We start from the raw sequence: 20,898 nt of genomic DNA, 5'->3' as shown, positions 1-20,898 counted from the left end.
TTGATCAAGGCCATACTGCAAATCCCTAGGACAGACAGGCTCCACAGTCAGCCTCTGAGACCCCATCACTTAGCCCACCTGGCTTCCTAGAGAAGAGGAAATAGAGAGGGAAGACACTCAAGAAGGGAACAGCCTCCTGCTACCAGGTCCTTGTCCCCACGTCCCCACAGGAAAAGAGCAGGACACTCTTTATCTGGGTTTTGGGCTTTTAGTTATCCTCCACCACTGAGAGGAAAAACAAAATGGTGGACACAGCCTATGCTGGCCAACGGGATGAAATTATGGGAGGTGGTGGGAGCTTCTGGTTGATGCTGCCTTGACTAAAAGGAGACAAAAGAAATTCTCAACTCTAGGTCCTAAAGAGCTCCAAGGGAGGAACCAGACCACTTTATTGCTTAAAGCCAGCTATTCCAAAGCCATCTTGCCTTTGGCTTCCTCTCTGGGTCCCCATCTTCCTCCTCTCCCCTTCAGATCTCAGTTCCAGAAGAGATATGAGACATCAGGCAATGGCAGCTGAGAGGCCAAAGAGATGGAACCCAAGGAGAGAAAAAAATAATAGTATGTGGAACTTCCTAAACATTCATTGTGCACTTATTTCCATGTGAACACACACTCCTCACTGTTTTGAGGACTTTGTGTGCCTTGATGCATTTAACCCCACCGTGGCCCATGATGAGGAAAGTGCAGGCTGGCCTGGCTAAGGTGGAGGTGCTGGTGAGGGGGCGTGGCAGAACTGCCCCAGAGACTCAGCCCCCATCCATGTGAACTCTTGGGGTTCTTCTGGAAAATCCCTAACAACTGCCACTATGTTCTTTGATGCCCTTAGACGGTCTGCTCAGGAACAGAAATGCCCCGACTAACTGCTCTGCCAGCTGCCAGCTGATCAGTTGACCCCCCCCCCAAATGTGGAAACAAGATTCACCATTCCTGGGTGCTCTGCAGATTCTCCCCCTCTCTTCTGTCTCTTATAAATCCAGCTCTTGCCTTTGTAGTTAACTGTCGTCTCCTGACTGTCCCATCCTATGAGAAATGTTATAGAGGCTTGCTGACGGCCCGGGCTGTCCTTCCCCAGTACAGGTAAGGCACACTCATTGTGTGGTGTATGCACACGTACTGTGAAACCCTTGATCCACTGGGACTGGGGAACTGTGAGCTGGCAGGCAGGCAGGACTTGGATCTCTAAGACGGTATACAGATGGTGGGAAATTGAGGCTGCAGCTTTTCTGTAGCAAGGAGACTCACATGCATCTCAGCTCTCAGCCACGGCAGCTGACATGCCCCATGTGGGTGTGGGGTAAAAAAAGTTGTTCACGTGGGCAGCTGCGGGGCCTCCCACGAGACGAAAATGAAGATGCTTTATTTCCTGTCCTGTCCCGAATCCTCCCCTGACGCTAAGAAACATGGTGGTAAATAAAGTCTATTGTATCCTCCGGACTGGATGGCCGGTCCAAACCCATGCGCATGGCTGGTGGTCCTGGACTAACTGTTTGTGAGCTTTCGCCCCATTTTTATGGACCAGGAAAGTGAGGCACAGAGAGGTCAAATGACTTGCCCAAGATCACACAGCCAGTGAGTAGCAGAGCTGGGTTGGAACACCCATCTACACTGGGTGGTTTAGTGTGATACAGTGGGAAGGACATGGGTCACTTTATCAAGGGTCCTGCCATCAAAGGCGGCTCTGGGACCCACATCCACGTGCAGGGGGTCAACGGAACACATAGATGGGAACAGCTTGGTGGCCAGGGGAAGTGTGACCTCCCCCTGCAAGCCAGGGGAGGGGAAGATTGAGCAAGCCTTCAAGCTGATGCAGGGCAAGAAGGCCCTGAGGATGGAGTCTGTTGCTTCGAGGGTGGACCAGCCCGGAACCTGGACAAAAACTGGTATATTCAGATGGCAGACTGGGAGGGCATCATGGAGGAGGAGGGGGAACCAGGCCTGGGAGGGGTTTCCCGGTGGGAACAACCAGCTTGGGGGCTAGTGGGCTGCGAAATACAGAATTTTCATTACGACTTGGGAGCCTGGCTTGCAATGCAGACAGAAAAGCCCTCCCTTGGTCAGGACATGATGGGGTTTACACCGGCCTGGGTTACATCCATGTGGGCTGCGGCTGCAGCTGGGGGCCGGATGGCACGCAGGAGACCTGCACTGACCAGATTTCGCCGTTCAGACACGCCAAGGAGGATTAAGTCATGAAACGGGGGACAAGCAAGTTGCCTTCCCCGTACAAGCCGGGCCCCGAACTGCTCTCGCAGTGGCAGGAAGGCCTCTGCACTCTGATCTGCGTGCCTTCAATTTCACTCCCGGGAATCCATCCTCCACACATCCACCCAAGCCAATTTCCTTACAGGCAAATCGGACCGTGTCATTCCCAGCTTAAAAGCCTTCCAGCCTCCCCAGGGACTTCCCCACCAAGCCTAACCTGAGCTCCTCAGTATGGCATGTGGGGACCTTCCTGGCTTGGCCTTCCCTTCCTGGGAAACATTCAACTCCCCTGTCCCTGGTCTCTCTCCACACCATACCCCTCTTCTCCCTGCAAGGCCTTCCCAGCTGCAGGTGTTCTTGCTGCCATGAATGCCTGCCTCTTCCCGTCTCTGACATCCTCAACCCTGCAATAAGAATCCCAGGAGGGCTTGAAAACTCCAATGGCCGGGCCACACCCAGAACAATTAAATCAGACAGTCTTGGGAATGGGGCTGAGGCATCACTGGTTTTTAAAGCCCCCAGGTGGCTTCAGTGTGCAGCCAGGGCTGACATCCGCTATTCTCCCTTTAACCAACCCCGACCTACTCCCTTGAACATTCAGCCCAGGTGTCTCATCCAATCGTTAAATATTCATTGAGTTGGACACTGTTCTAAGCACTGGATATAAAAATAATAATGATAGCTAATATTGAGTGTTTTATACATACTAACTCATTAAACTAGAATAACACCTCTGTGGGGTAGGTACTATTGTTTCCCCCACCTACACATGGGGAAATGGGGACACAGAGAGGGGAAGCGACTTCCCCAGGGTCACACAGCCAGTAAGCACTGCAACGTGACCCACAGGCTGGCAGTCTGTGGCCCTCAGGTTGTTCACAGGCTGCAAGAGAGAAACAATAAACAAGCAAGCAAATACCAAGTAGAGAAAAGGATATGGAAAAAAAACAAAGGTGCCCTGAGTGAGAGGAGAGCAAAGGGCCAACTTTAGACTGGGTGGTCAGGCTACCCCCTGGGGGACAATATGTCAGGAGACACCTGCCAGGTGAGAAGCACCCAGCCAAGCAGGGTGTGGAGAAATGGTATCCCAGGCAGGGGACCCAGAGGTGGGAAAGTGCACGACACACTCTGGGAATTGTGTAAGTCCAGTATGGGGGTGGGCGCACCCCAGGGAAAGAAGCTGATGGGACCAGTGCCTTGCAGGCTACCTAATGAGTGAGGGTTTTATCCTGAGGGCAATGAGTCTTCAGCAAGGCCTGCAAGGGTGGGCTTCAGCCAGATCCCTCTGAGGGTGGGCTAGGGGGGTCTGGGGGCCCTCAGGAGGCTATTGCAGCCATTTAGGGAAAGGCAGCTGCAGTGGAGCTAGAGAGAATTGCCTCCTCCAGGAAGCTCTCTGGGTTCCTCACTTCCAGTGGAGCTCTGTGTATTTTAATGGCCTGTTTACCTCTCAGCCTCCCCTGCTGGGAGGGGAGCACCTTGAGGGCGGGGAACAGGTCTAGCTTACCCATACAGCCCAGCAGCTGACCAATACGAGGTGCTCTGGAAACATCTGTTATCTGCAAATGAGTTGAATGAAGGCCCGCCAGGCCAGGCCGGCAGCATCCTGAAGAATTTCATAGAAGGGAAGAAACCGGGAGAAGCCCCTCTGCTCACTTTCTCCTCCAGAGCTGGGGTTTCACAGACCTTGGCCAGAAGAGGATGCTGCACCCCAAAGGCCCCCAGCAAAGCCCCTCACCCCGCCCTCGTGGATGAACACCTGATGGGGCAGCAGCGCCACAGATAACCGGCGATGGCCAAGCCTGTCCCCTCCCCCCGCACTGCCACCAAACCCCGTTAGGCAGGGCAATGGGGAGGGAGGTGGCCCCAGCCCAGACCCCTCCTGAAATAGCAGAGCCTCAAGGTTCCAGGCAGTGCCAGACACTTTAAATAGCCCGGGTTTTTAACTGGCAGTTTGGGCACCGGCTGCTGCTCGGGTTTCTGCAGGGAGGGTGGGGCTGGCACTGGAGCTTGCGTGTACCTCCATCTGCTGCCATCGCCACCGCCAGGTTGGCCCCCAACCATGCAGCACCCTGCCTCTGTCCAGATCAGAGGAGGGCAGGGGCGAAGGGGCGGGAGGCTCAGTGGGGTCACCCAGGTGCCATGGCCAGAGGGTGGCAGAGCTGGGGCCAGAGATCCGAGCTTCCAGACTCCCAGCCCAGGGCTTTTTCCATGGCACTTCTGCACCGCCCTTCAGAGCACCTGCCAGCCCCCACTGCTCCTTTAGGAAGGTCTCTGCTTAGCGGCGCTGAAGCTGCCCAGAGCACAGAGCACCCAGAGCTCACAGGGGAGCACCCCCCCCTCCCCAGGCAGAGGCAGCCAGCCAGGTCCTCCAGGGACAGCAGGAACCCCTCCTCACTGCCACAGGCCATTCTGTCTTTGTTTTGCTAACAGTGTGAGGGGTAAGGGTGTGGGTCCAAATCCTAGCTCTGCAACGTCCCAGCTGTGTGGTCCTGGGCTAGTTATGTAAACTCTCTCTGCCTCCGTGTCCTCACAATAAAATAGAAACCTCAGGGACAATAGTCCTAAGTCCTAAGGTGGTTGCGAGGGTTAAATGAGTTAATAAATATAGAGTGCTTAGAACAATTCCTGGCAGGGAGTAAGGGCTCATCAGTATAAATGTTAGTAAGAACTTACTAGGACACAGTCCAGGGACCTGGGTCACTAGGTGTGCCTAGGCTATTCACCAACCCACTCCATGCCTCAGTTTCTCCATCTGTTAAATGGGGGAGTAATCTGTCCCTATGAGTGGCTCGAGGACAACCACAAAATGCCGAGAACTATGAAAAGGGCTTGGAGGTTAAAAAGAAAAATACCTCACAAGTGGGAAGCTTGATGGGCAGGTGACCCCAAGGCAGACGAAGGGCCCCATAAATCACCCCTGACCCAGCAGGCTGCCTGGGTTTTATGGGCACGAGGGGCCCAGGCCACTTTCCTGAACATCATTCAGAATTTATAGACTCTTGTCACTGTCTTCCCCAATACTTTTATTTAGTTGCTTCAGAAGCAAGCCTGGCATTAATAGAGCTTTCGCTGCCCTTCCGGGAAAACACAGCTCGTTCGGCAGTCAGTCCCCAGCTGTTGGGAGGAGGGAGCTGTGTGGCTGACAGAATATCCGCCCTGCAGTGGCTGCCTCCTCTACCTGCCAGGGGGATCAGATGGCATCCCAGAGCCCAAGCATGGGAAGGAACCAGCCCTCTGCACGTGGGACCCAGTGATCACCGAGACCTCCTGCCTTCTAGGAATTTGAACCGGACTGAGCTCAGCTGGGGGGCCTCCTCCCACTTATTGAACAAGGAAACCACAGCAAGAAGTGCCAGCCGAGAACCCAATGAAACCTCACCCCACTTTTGCCACTCACAAGCTATGTGATGTTAGCTAGGTAACTTGATCTCTCTGAACTTCCGTTTTCTGCCCTGTAAACAGGGATAAAAGTACCTACCCTGTCTGTTCCACAGGCCCCTGGGATGAAGAAACGAGACCATGTACCATGGGGGGGGGGGGAGTGGGAAAAGATACAAGGGGAGGTGTAGCAGAGCATAGGGCCCTGGCACTGGATAGCCTGGGCTCGAATCCTGCTCAGCCCCTTCCTGGCTGGCTGCTAGGGGCCCAGGCCACTTTCCTGAACCTCATTCAGAATTTATAGACTCTTGTCACTGTCTTCCCCAATACTTTTATTTAGTTGCTGAGCGAGGTACTTTACCTCTCTGGGTCTGTCGCAGTTTCCTCTTTGGTACACTTTGGAGAAGATGATCTAATTCACAAGGTTTTGTGAGGAGAAAACAGGAGACTGTCTCTAAAGCCTACCGGGGCTCAGCAAATGTGGGCAGCTAAGAGAGGCACTGTCCCCAAGGGAGTCTGGAGTGGTGGTTAAGGGCAGTGGGGATCAGACACAATTGGGCTTAAATCCTGGCTCAGCCATACGGTTTCTGCAGGACCTGGGACTCATCTCAGCTGGCCTGGGACTTCCCTAGTTTTCAAACTGAAAGTCCTACATCCTGGGAACCCCCTCGGTCCAGGGCAAACAGCCCCTTTGCTATTCTGAGCCTCCATTTCCACTCTGCACAGAGAGAGGTAATATCTACTTGGCAAAGGTAGTAAGGGGACTAATGGAGAGAAGGCATGTAAATCACAGCACCAGAAAACACTGGTCTAGGACACACCCCAGGCAGATGCTGTCGCACTTTGTAGATAATCACTCATTCCATACTAGCCACAACCTTGGAGGTCAGGTGCTGGCATGAGCCCCATTTTACAGAGGACGCAATTGGGCTCAGAGAGAACTGACCTGCCTGAGGACACACAGCACATAGGTGCAATCACTGAGATTTGAACCCAGCCTGTCTGGCCCCTGGGCCTCAATCACTGTGCTAAGACTTCCTCTCACATAACAAGTAGTCAATAGGGACAACTGGGTGGCTCAGTCCGTTAAGCATCAGACTTGATTTCAGCTCAGGTCATGATCTCAGGGTTCCTGAGATTGAGCCCCGCGTTGCGCTCACACTCACAGACTGACAGCGCAGAGCCTGCTTGGGATTCCCTCCCTCCCTCTCTCTCTGCCCCTCTCCCGCTCCTGTACACACACTCTCTCTCAAAAATAAATAAACTTAAAAAAAAAACAAAACAAGTGCCCCATAAATAGTAGCAATTGATAAGAAAAACAAAAAAAAATGCATCACCCCTCTGAATGATATCCCCAGTTTATGTTCCCATGGGGTGTGAATTGATGATTCTGAGCCCGTGGGAAGGAGGGCAAGGGTCCCTTTACCTTATACTTTACATTTTCTCTGCTAGAGGCCCCTGAGCAAGGGCAGATGGTAGGGATCCTGGCAAGGGAGCCCAGGCACCCAAAGCCCTGCTTCACAGCAGGCCCATGGAAATGCAGATGTGCAGGCTGTGTGCCCCGAGATAGCTCATTTCCAGGAAGCCCAGCCCCAGCTACACCCTCAGGCTCAGGCCTCACTGCTCACCCTCCTTCCTCCCTGCCCCCAGTGGGGGCCACGCAGGTGCAGAAGGCACAGGGGATTCCTGCTTGTCCCAGAGCACCTGTCTCCTCTTCCCCCATGAAAAGAGAGTGGGGACAGTGAGATAAGCTTCCCAGCCACAGCAAGCTGCGTCACGTGACCCAGACTCAAGCCATGGCTGTATCTCCTCAGGATGGAGGTAGGAGGCAGGGACTGTGAGGAGTCTGGAGAGGAAGGGCCCCTGGCTGCAGTCCAGAGTAAAGCCGGGTACACCTTCCAAACTTCTGCTCAGATGGGAATCAGGCTGCAGAGGGCAATGCTCAGCAGGGACCCCCCCCCCCACCCCAATCAGGGAGGGGACTGGACCCAGCAGAACATGCAGGGCTCCCAGGTATTGCCACAGCTCCTCCTCTGATACCCACTGGCCTGCTGGGCCCTTGGGAGCAAGGTCTGGCCTGGAGATGGGCCTGGGCCCAAGCAGCTCTGCCTGTGATTGGAGCTAAAACACAAAGGGCAAGGGAGTCGATCGGGACCCCATGGAGGTCAGGACATCAGCCTCCTTCCAGGGACACAGGAAAGGAGGAGGCAGATAGCCAGCAAGCCCCCTAGCCAGGGCTTCCACCACCCCTACCCTGGGCCTGCTCTTCGGCCCTCACCCGGCAGCCCAAATTACCAGTCAGGTCCATGGCCCCGACCCTGGGGGCATTCCCAGCTCCCACAAGGGTCCCTGTCTTTCCCATGGGTACAGCGAAACTGTTATAGAAACTGAAGGTGTATGAAGACAAGAATGCCACCTCATCCCTGTCCCTCTTGCCATCTCCAACTCAGGGATCACAACATATGACAGCCTGAATCGCAGATAAGAGTGTGGGCTCAGGAGTCATGCTTCTTGGTCTGGAATCCAAGCTCTGCCTTCTTATCTGCGTGACCTTGGGCAAGGTACTTGACTTCTCTGGGCCTTTGTTTCCTCACTTGTAAAATGAGCTAAAATCAGGGCCCACCCCCACAGAATTAATGTGGGGATAAAACCAGCATATAAAACTTACATTAGAATAATGCCGGGTCCACCGTAAGCATTCAATACACAGAAGCCATTATCCTGACGGCATAATATCATATAATTCAATCCAAGCATGACCTGGTCATTCCATTAGCCTCTCTGAGCCCCAGTTTCCTCACCTTTAGATGGAGACAATTCTGCTTGCTTTATTTCCTCACTGTCATGGGGTCCAAAGTAGATAAACATGGCTACAAGCTGAGCTTTAAAAACTATCAAGTGTTGTGTATACGGAAGGGACAAATATAATATATACTCTAACAAATGTAAGGCAATACAAACATAATACTAGTGGGTTGTGATACAATGTAAGCTAATACTCTGCATTAAAAACTGAGTTGAGAAAGAGACAAGACAGATGGAGGAAGAGGAGGAGAGGCAGAGAAAGGTGGAGCGAGACAGGGACGGCGAGTGAGACCTGAACGTCAAGAGCAGGGAATCAATGTTGTACTGTAATTTAAAAACCAATATACAGTAAATAGCAGCCCGGTGCCATCAAGCAGCAGCATAGCAGCGTGGCCCGGCCTGAGATTACTCACACCCGAAGCTGGGCCAGCCACCGGTGCCCTACCAACCCGCCCTGTAAGTCATGATCCATTGCTCTCTCCCTGCTCAGGGTGATCCAGAGCTGCTGGGACCCACGATGCCTCCCAATAATGTGCCATATTTGCATGGCACGAGATTTATGGACCCAGCTGATGACATAGTCCTGGAAATGGGGTTGGGGCCTGGATTTCTCCCCTAAAGAGAGAGGGACTGGGGTGGGGCGTTGGTTCTAGGAAGCCCTGGCTTTGAGGTGGGAGCATCCTAGAGGCCCAGGCCCCAGTTGGCTCCCAACCCCTCCTTGCTCTCCTCCTAGGGCTCTGACCTGACCCTCTTCTGCTCTTCACCGCCTCCCTGATTCCTGTCCCTGCCTCCTGGTCACACACCTACTCCCCAGCACCATCCCATGTCCTACCCTAGACACTGACCCCATCATCTATTTCTGTACCCAACTTCCCCAGGGTTCCTGAAACAATATCTCCTGGGTGTTCCTCTGGGCCTGGTTTCTCCCCACCAGAAGTCTTCATTCTCTCTTCCTGTGTCCCAGCTCAAGGCTCATTTTCCTGCCGCAGGTGCTTTCCCAGCTCCTTCAAATGGAAGGTCCCTCTTCCTAGGAGCAGGATGGGCCCTGGGGGATGGGTGTTGGAGGCATGGGCAGGAATCATGGCTCAGGGGGATGTCTCTCTCTGGCCTTCTCTTCACATACGGCCCAGGCTGAATGAAGGGGCTCTCTCCCATCAGAAGGTCCCCCTGTCTAGGTTTCCCAACCCCCTTAGAGCCTCCCACACATCCCACCTCCACCCCCACCCCAGGGAATTTTAACATTTTCAAAAAAATCCAAATAATATGTCCTATGGCCCTGCCACTGACTCCCATACCCTGAGGTACTTTTTTTGTACAGACACAACCTTTTTTCCCCTGGGCCATGCTGTGTAGATCTATGCTAGACTTGCAGACCTGGCACATGACATGAACTTCCTCCCACATTGATTACTTCCCAGTGATCTGACCCCGGCATGAGTAAAGACCAGGTGGGAGGGCCAGTCCCAGGCCCATCAGCCATCTTCACCCAAACCCTCCCCACCAAATTCCCCAGACCCCACGACTGAACACAGTGCGGCCATAAGGCAGAATGGAAACCCCACTGGACCAGCAACTACTTGGTAACCTTGGTGCCTCAGTTTCCCCTCACGTAAAATCAATATAATCATAACGTCTGTCCTGCCTGCCTGGTAGGATTGTTGGGAGGGTCCAACAGGATCATGTGGAGAGTATTATGAAATTCCCCAAGTTGTTGTATCATTTAAGGGGTGCTTATGGAAAGGGAGCATCAGTTAAGTTGGTCTACAGTGTTCTTCTCCATGCTTAGGAAAATGCCCTCATTATACCCACTATGAATAATGACAGCTCACACTTCTACAGCATTCACAGTGTACTGGGCACTGCTCCAAGAACTCTACATAAAGTAATCTGTTAAATTTTCCTAACGCTATGTGATGGGCACTATTATTATCCCCACTTTGCAGATGAGGAAACTGAGGGACACAGTCACCAGCTTGAGTTCACACAACCAGGAAAACAGGAGACAGTATAAAGCCTAGGAATGGAAGTCCCAAGGCCCCCATGATCCCTGCATAAGAAGGATGCCATGTCCCTGTGGTTTAGCCTCTAAGTGTTCCAATATCATGTGCCATGTTTATCTGCTCCGTCCTCCTCTTTGATGTCAACTGCCCAAGAACAAGGAGCAGGATTTTCCCTATTGGAGGTTTCTCAAGTGTCAGGAGCCTGCCTGTCCCATTGCAAACCTCTCTGTGCTCCTCCCTGCCAGCAATCAACACCGGGATTCTTGCCCATCGAAGGCTGGGCAATCCTCCTCCCCCACCCCGAGTGATGGCCCTTATCTGTCATGTGCTTAGAAGCTGTGACCAGACAGAGGGTCCGGGATTTATGTCTATTCTGAGGCCTCTCCTCACTTCCCCTGCTCCCCAGCTCAGCCCCTGTGACGCAAGTAACCAGGCCCAGAGGAGGAAGATTAAATGGTCCCTTTAGGGCCAGCTGCCCCTACATGGGGACCGTGACCCCCAAATCTCTTCATCCAGTCAGTCTGCATTTGGGTGAGATGGTTAGATGTCAGCTTAGTGATGGGTCAGAGGAGGGGTCTGGGACAGCAGTGTGAGAGGACATTTCCTACGTGGTCTTCGTCCCCACCACTATCATCATCATCACCACCACAGTCGGCTTTACATCAAGCAGTTAATCACATGTGACCCTCAGCTGAGTTCTGCGTGCGCATGCACACACACACATACACATGCACATCATGGGAATGCAGGTGAGGGAAGGCGCTAGAAACAAGCCAGACTGGAGCCCCCAAGCCCCCTCTGCCGAGTCCCGGAGGCCACAGGCAGGGCTGAGAAAAGCACGGGAGGAGGACTCAGACGGTGGACGCGAGGGGGCTGCCTGCGCACGCGGGCTGGAGAGCTGATTCATCTCTGCGGCACCTGGCCCTCTGGGCGGCACACAGTAGGCGTTCAGGAGCTGCTCGCAGAGCTAAACAATCTGTGAGGACTGCCGACCAGCCAGCCAGGAGAGGGCTGGGGGACGGAGCCTGGGTCTGGTCACCAAATGCTGACCTGAGGGCTTGAGGGAGCCGGGAGGGGGCACATTGGAAGCAGTGAAAGGAAGCCCCACTCCCAGGGCAGGCAGCAAAGCACAGAACCTACAGCCTCAGGGGCACAAACAGGCGAGCCAGCGGAGGCCCTCATGACGACCAGGCCTTCATCCCTCACAAGCGTTATGAGAAATGCCAGGAGAGGGCTTCCTCTGCCCTCTGAGGACACAGACAGCCCAGTCCGCTGCTGCACAGCACCTACCTCGGTAGAAAGGAGGCAGATGGGGCTGCCAGGCCCACAGGGCTGATGCAGGGCGGCATTGTCTATTGCCGGAAGACTGATGTGAACCCAAGCTCCCAGGACCAGACCAACGCAGCCACACTCTGTCCCGGGAGAGGACAGGGTGCTCCCGTGCCAGCTCCATCGCCCAGTGTCTGCATCTCCCGGGACCTCAGGGACAAACAGCTCCTCCTGTCTCCCAGGGCTGCTGGGCGGCAGGCACAGTGACGGGTGTGAGCATGCCATGGCGGCTCTGCTGTGATGGTGAACCTTTGCACGGCATCCCAAGTCTGGGTTCCCATGCCGGCTCTGTTACCCATGTGGCCCTCCCGGTCTGAGCCTGGCTCCTCTCCCAGAGAGGGAGGAGGGCAAAACCGCACTCTGCCCAGGGACCGCAGGAGACCGCGCACGGAAATGCTCTTTGTCAAGTGGCCAGTGCCATGCAGGGCTGGATGTCATGTGTCCGTGTCTTTGAAGGAGAAGTGGCAGCAGTAGACAAAGGGAGTGTGTGCTAGTGTGTGTGTATGTGTCTATACATGAGAGAGCATGGGTATGTGTGAACGCGTGCAAGCATGTATGAATGTGTGCACTGCAGGTGTGTGTGCAGGTGCACATGCGTGTTTGGAGATACAAGTATGGGAGCATATATGGGCGCATCATGCATTTATGCATGCGTGTGTATGTGGGAAAGTGTGTATATGTGTGTGGACATGTGGGATGTGTGAGTGTATGTGAGAGTGTGAGTACGAACGAGTGTGTGCATGGGGTGTCTGCTTGTGGGTGTGTGTGCACGTGCATAAAGTGCAAGTGTGAGTGTGTGTGCACACATGCGTTGGAGTGGGAGAGGGAGACACTTGCAGGCACAATGCCGCCCTGGGATGCTGGCTGTTCAAAACCGAACATGGTAACCTGGTAACGGGATTCAGGGCAGGTCTGCTGCAGTCGGGGGGCACCCAGCTGAGGGAAGCATCAGGTCAGCACTATCTGGGAGAATAGGATGAGAAGGGGGCTGGAGAGCAAGTCACTTCCAGAGCCTGAATGGTTCGGCAGACATATCTTTACTCAGGCGGGTTCCGGGAATTTTAAATCAAAGGATCAAATACCTGGACTGTAAGGCACTTGAGGAGCCCCAGGCCGTCGCACAGGTGAGAACAGAAAGTGAGATAGGCTGCCCAAGTCACTGAGCAAGATCCTGGCAGAGTCGAAGGGAAAACTCGTTCCAGGTTCCCCCACTGTCCACCATGCCCAGCCCTGGTGTCTTGTGATGTAAGAGGACCTCTAACCTTTAACCCTATGACCCCAGGTCACCATTTAGGCTCCTTCCTTTCTGTCCCAGGAGGACCTATATGGGTGTAACAATGGCTGCATTAATGGGGGGCAGGTCACTGAATCAAAGCATCAACTTTGCTCGCCCTGGAATCTTCAATACCTTTTTGGAATGGTGGGGCCTCACCTTATGGACCTTGTTAGGAATTTCCAGATGTTTCCAGGAGCTTAGAAAGTCAAGCATGCCTTTACCCTCATTGCCACCATCCCAGAGGCTCCCACATCTCTCTCTCATCAGACTCTGAGACCCAAGCTGGATTCTGAGCCAAACTCACTCCTCAAGCTTCTCCAAGTCCTGCGGGCTGAGTGACCATATGTCACCCATTTTGGGGACCAAAAAGAGTCATGTAACAGCATGGCCTAGTTACAGCTACAGTTGACCCTTGAACAACATGGGGGCTAAGGGCACCCACTCTCCATACAGTCCAAAATCTCTCTGTAACTTTTGACTGCTCCCAAAACTCAATTACAAACAGCCTACTGCTGACCAGAAGCCTTACCGGTAACATAAATGGTTGATTAACATATATTTGTATGTTATATGCATTATGTACTGTATTCGTGCAGTAGAGCTAGAGAAAAGAAAATGTTATTAAGAAAATCGTAAGAGAGAATATGTTTACAGCACTGTACCATATTCATTGAAAAAAATCCACACACAAGTGGACCTAGACAGTTTAAATCCATGTTGTTCAAGGAAGAGCCTCCAGAGACGCAGTTGGGGGCCAAAGGAAATCCACTCCCCCAGTTCATTTGACTAAAGCTGCCTCAACAGGCACTAGATAAGGAGGGGGAAGGTGAGGACAGTGCCACCTTTGGGGACAGGGAATAGGAAGTAAGTCTTACAGAAGGGGGTATCAGAAGACCAAACTGATTTGCATCCCAGTGAAGGTTATTAGGAACCTGAGTTAAGCCAAGAAGGAAGACCCCTGCATGCTGGCCTAGATCAAAGTGGGGTAGGGGGAGAGATGGGTTGAGGGGAGATGACCCAGAGAAAGAGGACTCGAGAGGGGCTCCACGTTTCTCTCACGTTGGTGGAGTCTGGGCAGAATGACTGAGGCTCAGCTCCTGCCAGTGTGTGGGCTGACACAGGACAGGCCAATAATAAATGCACTGAACTCTAAAAGAGCCCAACTTTGGGATGTGACAGTCTCTCATGTTCCAGGACTTCCCTGTGAATACAGGAACCCCCCGCCCCAAGGAGACCCAGGGTCTATGGCAGACTATCTCATGCAAGTTGATACAATAGAAGAGCTCATTTAGTTACTTAATCCACTTGACACAGTTTAAAACCTAAGTCTTGTCTCTACAGTCCCAGTCTGTCCCTCAGGCTGGTCTGATCCTCATTAGCCTCAGCCCTTCGGGGTATTCAAGAAAGCAGGTCCAGATCTGTTCAAATCAAAGGTGGCTCGCCTTCTGTTGCCTGGAAGTAAGGCCACGCTCACCCTCGTGTCTCCTCTTCAGGATCCCTACACCCTCTACACAGCCTGCAGCTACAGTGCAAGGAAATCACCTGGCAAAGTAAAGACTGAGAGCTCAAGACAGGCGTGGACCTAAACTTGCTTGCTGCATTTGGACTCAGGGGCTTAACAAGCCAGTGACCCTGCACGTGGCTGTCTCCGCTCTTTGCTTTCTCACCTCTTTTCCTCTGGCCCTCTATTCAAAGACTAGCCTCGGGTTTGTTTGGGGGTAGCCATCTCCCCTCTTGATAAAATGAAGATGTGTATTCAGGAGGTCTGGGACAGGATGGGGTTTGCATTGCTAGTCTGCTCCCTGGAGATGCTGATGCTGCTGGCACAGAGCACACTTGGGGTAGCGACATGTCACAGTGAATCTGTCCTCCTCACCATCTCCGGGATTCTTCTAGCCTCATTATAGTCCACTTTGTTTTTTTCCTAATCCTGGTCTGTTAGCTCTAAAACGTGCATTCTCAATGGGGGCACCAGCGCCCCCAAGGGGGGAAAAATCTGTTCTTGGGAGGGGTGCAAAAAAGTTTACTTCTTGTATGTGAAGCACAGATACACCTACGGTATATAAACAGATCTATGGCACACCCATGGTATTAAAATCCATGCAGGGGTGCAATTAGGAAAAAGGTGTCTAAAAAGCTCCTTGAAGACAGTAGCAGCAGAAAGAGGGCCTAGAAACATCAGCCTAAGGAAAATGGCTTCTGCAGACTCCAGGGCCAACGCCTCCCTGATGGCTGCCAGGTTACAAAAATGATGTCTATGTCAGTGTGTCCCTTTCTAGCTGCCTGCCACTGATCCCACCCAATGTCTAGACCACATGCCCCTCTTCTGCCTTCCCAGAAGGCACAGCGCCCACCTGGCTGGCCTGTCACCTTATTGGTTAATCTTAGTCCCACATGAAGCCGATATAATAGAGTCCACTTTCAGTGCCCTCGTACCTAAGAAGTATTACAGTTGACATTTTAGTGACTTAGGAAGGGGTCGCAAATATAACCCTGAGTGCTAAGGGTATTATGCGATGTAGGAAGTGCATTCACGCACGCCATAAGCATTAACATCCTGATTCATCAGGATTCATCGGCAAGGAAGCACGAGGCTCCAGGGGAGGGAACACAGGGCAGAGCTGGGTCCTGTGGGCTTTGAAGTCAGACAGACATGAGAGTTGAGTGACCGCTCTGTCACGTACTAGCGACCGGGCAGGTCCCAACTTCTCTGAACCTCGGTGTTCTCATCTGTAAGGTCGAGGTGGGAATAGTGGTGATTTCATAGAATTGGGAGAATTCAATGAGATAATAATGTGAAGCTCTTAGCGTGTGCCTGGCACATGATAAGCAACCAAGATATTGCTTCAGGAAGCTGGTCCTGATAGCCTAAGAAATTCTCAGAATATCTATTCTGCTTGCTCACTACCCCCACCCCTGAAGCCTCCCAAATCCCCAGGAACCTCTAAGAATTTCAGAGAAAACAAAATCTGTCTTCTGTGAACTTCTATGGGCTTTTGCTGTTCCTGAAATCCTCACCTCCTCCAAGGAGCCCTCCTGATTGCCCTCGCTCTGAGCAGACTGGACATAGCCATGGTTCCTGGTCGCCATCTTCATATCTGACTGCCGGCTCCCTGACAACACCTCTTCTTAGGCATGCTCATTATGGTTACACCTCCATATCCAGTCCTATTCCAGTTGGCTCATTAGTCAGACCTTGCTAAATGCACCCTGGGTCTGAGCATCTCTTCCCAACTCTACTGACGGGACCCAGGTCCAATCACAGGCCCTACACACACCCCAGCAGAAGCTGTGCCCATTCACTGGGTCTGCACCTGACCCACTCTGGGGGCAGCGAGAGGCAGAGTCAGGGAAGAGAAGGGAGGGGTTGGGTTCTGGGAGAAATTTCACACTCAAGCCTCGGACAGGAAAGGGTGACAGATGACACTTGTAAAACACGGAGCCTGTGCTTCCTGAGCAAATGTGCATGGCTGTAAAAGTCTGGAGCAAGTGAGAAAGAGGGAAGCAGGTGCCATAGCCCCAGAGGTGAAATTTGCTCTCCGAATATCAATTCCCAAAGTTTTCTGGAGGGTTTCCTGGAATCTTTTAAAGATCAGTGTACCGTCCAGATAGCTAGGTGGGTGGGGAAAGCCAGGGGTATTAGCGCCCCCTCCCCCTCCAACCAAACACTCCTCCAGATCTGACCCAGGACTTGGGGGGCACCAGAACAAACATGAGGTTATCACACATCTATGAGGCATTGTGCTACCATGTCCTTTCACCAAATGAGAACATGGAGGCTCCAGTCATCAGCCAACAAAGATGTGGCAGAGGCAGAGTTTGAACCCAGGCCCTCCAAGTGGAGGTTGATTTCCATTGCATGCCAACTCTATCCCTTCAAAGCAGTTGGACCCTAAAACACCAATGGTGTCCCAAGAAAAATTGCAAAACACCCACACTGCTGTTGCTTCTGTCCAGGGTCCAATTCCACTTGGCTATCTCTGGTTGGTTTTCTTCCTCTACATCTCTGGCATCAGAATGGGGATGCCCCAGATGCCAATAACTGCTCATCTCCACCTCAGCCAGGGGACTTTCTGAAGGAGGAAAGACTGGCTGGAGACACTCCACAAGCCTGACACGCGGAGGCCAGAACCCCTGGATGCTTGGTTTCACTTTAGAGCCTCAGCTGAGATAAGAGAGCTGACTCCCACTCCAGCCAAACCAGAGCTTGGGTGGCCAAAAGGCAGCCAGTTTCCCCAGTGGCGCCACCTACCTCGTCTGCATTTCCCACCCCATCCAATTCCTCCTCCTCAGTCTCCCCTCAGGGAAGCTCCCTGCTCACCCTCCTCTCAGGGCACACTCCCCAGCTGCTCAGATTTCTGGGCCTGGGCAAGGAGCTGGCACCTGGGAGGAGCAGGGAGCCCGAGCCCCAGCCACCGCTGCCGGGCACCCGGTCCAGCCGGCCAGGAGCCGCAGCTGGGAGCCGACCTCCTCCCGGAGAAGCAGCGCCAGAGGCTGAGACCAAAATGCCAAGTTTGCTGTTTGTATTCCCCAGGGAGAGGACCGGAAGATAAGTAATGATATTCCTGGGCAGGAATTAGACCAGAAACTCTAAATCGAGGGCTGGGCAGGGGGCCTGAGCAGACGCATGTGAGGGGAGGAAAGACACGGAACTCTGCATCCCAGCCAGAGTCAGAAGGGAAAGACGACATTCCAGCGTCAGCAGAAGGGCCCGGGCAGCTGGCATGGTCCGCGGAGGCTGACAGGTCCAAGACCAGGCCCACATGAGCTTCCCAGTCCTCCCTGCGTGACCCTGACCCCCTCTAGCCTCCAAAGTACCCCACACGCAAGTCCCAAGCTGGCTAGGCTCCACTGTACAGTGGCTGTATGAAGCCACGGGTGGCAACCAGCCTTGGCCACAACCCCAAGACCGGGGACCCACACTCCCAGTCTCCCCTGATCCTGGGACCCACACACCCGGTCCCCCACCTCGGCCTCCCCACCATGAGTTCCAAACCGGGCCCTGTTCACGGACAACAACCCACCCAGAACCTCCCTCCCACCACCCGCCTGGGTCTCTGGAACTTCACAGCTCAGAGCTGGCAGTTTCCTCCCCAGCCTTGCTCCTCCCCAGCCACAGGGGTCAATTTCGAGAAGCAGCCTGTGCCCTCCCCCCCAGCCCTACAAGGCCAATCAGCCCATTGCAGCCAGAGCACACCCCCCTCACACACACACACACACACACACACACACCACTGTGGCAAGGCAGGGGTCGGCGTCTACAGCCATGCTTATGACTCCAGCTCCCTCTCCCCACCAAGTGTCTGTCTGTCTGTGGTGTCTGTGATTCTCAGCTTGCACTTGGTGTTGGCTTGGCTCAGTCCCTCCGCAGTCTCCGCTCAGGCTCACTACTCATTCTTTCTGAGGCTCCGGCTTTCAGGGGCTCCGTCTCCCTCGAACTTGCTGCCTATGTCCTTTGTACTAGGGTGAGGGACGGGCAGATGAACAAGACACCTCCCTGTCACTGCCGCGGGTCTGTGCAGAGCACAGCACTGCTGGCCTCAGAGCAGTCCATCCCTCTCCCCCCTTCCTGCTCAGGCCAACCTTACAACCAGGGCAGGGCTAGGTGGGAGACAGACCTACCAACCAGGCACGGCTAATGCCAGTTTCCATATTGCTTCATCATGCCATTCTGATGCCCCAAGCTGCACACACACAATCCCCCCCCCCCCCGATCTCCCTGCCTGAGGCCAGGATAGGGCCCTGTGCCTGCCCTACCTGCCTCCCCAAACTGCAATGATGCCTGCCTTTCCTCCCTCCGCGCCGAATCAACCCCTCCGCACCCAGCTCTACCCCACCCCACTCAGCCCACAGAGCGCAGGGAGCCCTGGCGTCCGACCCAGCCCCCAGCAAGAGCTGGAGCCAGGCCTCGCATGTGGGGAGATGCAACAGAGTGGTCTGGCGGCAAAGTTCTCCTCCTGCTTCGAACGTTGCCGTACACCTGAGGCTCCCGTCTCTCCCTCCTGCTCGCCGGCCTCGCACGGACCCATTCTCCCCGCTCCCAGCCAGAGTTTCACCCCCCCCCCCACTCCGGGGCAAAAAAAGAAATGAAACCTCCCGCGATAAGGATGGGCGAAAAGAGGTGTCCGCACGACTGCCCGGGTGAGGGAGTCCTCAAGTGAGAAAGAAAGGGATGCAAAGTTCCCGGTTCCCCCAGGCGCGTTCAGCCCCGCGCCGAGCTCCCCGCAAATGCCCCAATGGATCGCGGAGACGCGGCGGCAGGCGACCACTCACCTGGGCGAGGCAGCATCTACCCCTGGCTGGGAGGCTCCGAGGCCGGCTCCGCGGGGCGCCCGGGCTCCCCGGCTCGGCCACGCATCCTTCCCCGCCCGAGACAGGCTCGAGCTAAGCCCTCCGGCTCCGGCGAACGCAGGCAGATGGTGGCCTCGGACGTCCACGCGGGGAGAGCCCTGAGCGGCTTATTCAGTTATATCCACAGCATTTAGCGAAAAGAACGGAGGGAAAAGCACAACTTGTTCTCTTCTCTTCCAGATTAAAAAAACAAAAAACAAAAACCCCCCAAAACCAAAAATAAGATAATCCCCCCCTAGGAAGACGCCGGTAGGATTTTCCAGATCGAAGAACCCGGGGCATTCCCAGGGACCTCGGGCATCTCGGAATGTGGGGTGTCTTCAAGTTCAGGCGAGCCAGCCGGGGTGTGCGTGTGTGCGTGTGTGTGTGTGTGTGTGTGTGTGTGTCTCAGCGAGAGAGAGCCAGGCACTCACACCCACACGCACACACACAAACACACTCCCCCGCACTCCCCGCGTGCACACCGCCCCCCGCGCGCGCGCACACGCGCGCACCCGGACACACACACACACACACACACACACGCACAGCGATCACACGCACGGATCCGGCAGGGAGCCGGGCCGGCTGCGGAGGCAGCGCGGAGCCGGCGGTGGAGAAAGCCCGGCGGCCGGAGGCGCCCGAGAACCTCGGGCGGTGCGCACCGTCCCCGCCGAGCTCTCCGGCGCGGCAGCCCCCAGCGGTGGCCGGCGGAGCTGCAGGAGCCGGGCCCGCCGCCCAACGCACACCCTTTCGCGCCGACCTCCACCGCCGCCGAAACCGGAGGGATTCGCGCGGCCCGCGGGGGTGGCCTGGAGCCGGCGAGAGCCGGCCAGACGGCTCCGCACGGAGAGACGGGAGGGCGGCGGGCGGGCCGCGAGCCCCGGAAGCCGGGAGGGCGGGCTCGGCGACCGAGTGGCGCGGGCTGCCCCTGCGCAAGGCGGGCCGGGCGGCCGGGGCTGCGCCGCTGCAGCCGGCGCCGGTGCTGCCGCCTCACGTGCGGAGCGCGCCGTGCAGCCTCCAGCCCCGCCGCCTGCAGGACGCAAACCCGCCGCGCCGGCCCGGGGCTGGGGGTGGGGGCTGGGAGGATCGCGCCCATCCAGCCCGGGGCCCGGCTCCGAGCCCCGCATCCTGGCGGGGGACCCGTGAAAGATGAGCGCCGGGAACACGCGCACACACAGGCTTAGACTTTCCGTGAGTATCACAGGGATCCGTGAGGTGTGCTGTGGCGCCAGCTGTTCGCACAGCACCTTTTGCAACTCTTTCCTTGTGTGATCCTCCCAGCAACCCCTCATCTGACATGGGAGGACACTGAGGGCGGAAGTCTAAAGCGACTTGTCCAAGGCACGTGGCAGGTAGTCCCTACTCCAGGCTGACTGTGGGCTTAGCATCAGAAGGTCGGGGTCTGGCCAGGGTCTCATCTTCCTTTGGTTATCCTCTTTATCCACTGGGATCAGCAACCAGTTCCTGGGAAGGCTGGACTGGGCTCTGCCTTACTGAGCTTCCCAAGAGGTACCTGTCCTACTGAAAGAAATGAAAATTTGAGACTCCTGCTGGCACTCTAGCTGGTTAATCCAG

The 20,898-nt window shown here is 54.8% G+C and overlaps 1 protein-coding gene across 1 annotated transcript in view; it reads right to left on the bottom strand.

The window, feature by feature from the left end:
- The window catches only part of LRFN2 (leucine rich repeat and fibronectin type III domain containing 2), a 179,086-nt gene extending 158,847 nt beyond the window's left edge, over positions 1–20,239 (bottom strand). The window contains exon 1 of the mRNA XM_027057814.2: positions 19,264–20,239. The gene's annotated coding sequence lies outside the window, so the exon portion shown is untranslated. The remainder of the gene's footprint in view (positions 1–19,263) is intronic.
- Between the last annotated feature and the right edge of the window lie 659 nt (positions 20,240–20,898).

This window comes from Acinonyx jubatus, chromosome B2, assembly GCF_027475565.1.
Source record: "Acinonyx jubatus isolate Ajub_Pintada_27869175 chromosome B2, VMU_Ajub_asm_v1.0, whole genome shotgun sequence".
NCBI classification, from domain to species: Eukaryota; Metazoa; Chordata; class Mammalia; order Carnivora; family Felidae; genus Acinonyx; species Acinonyx jubatus.
Note: the sequence above shows the minus strand (reverse complement) of the source record. Positions and strands in the feature narration are given on the sequence as shown.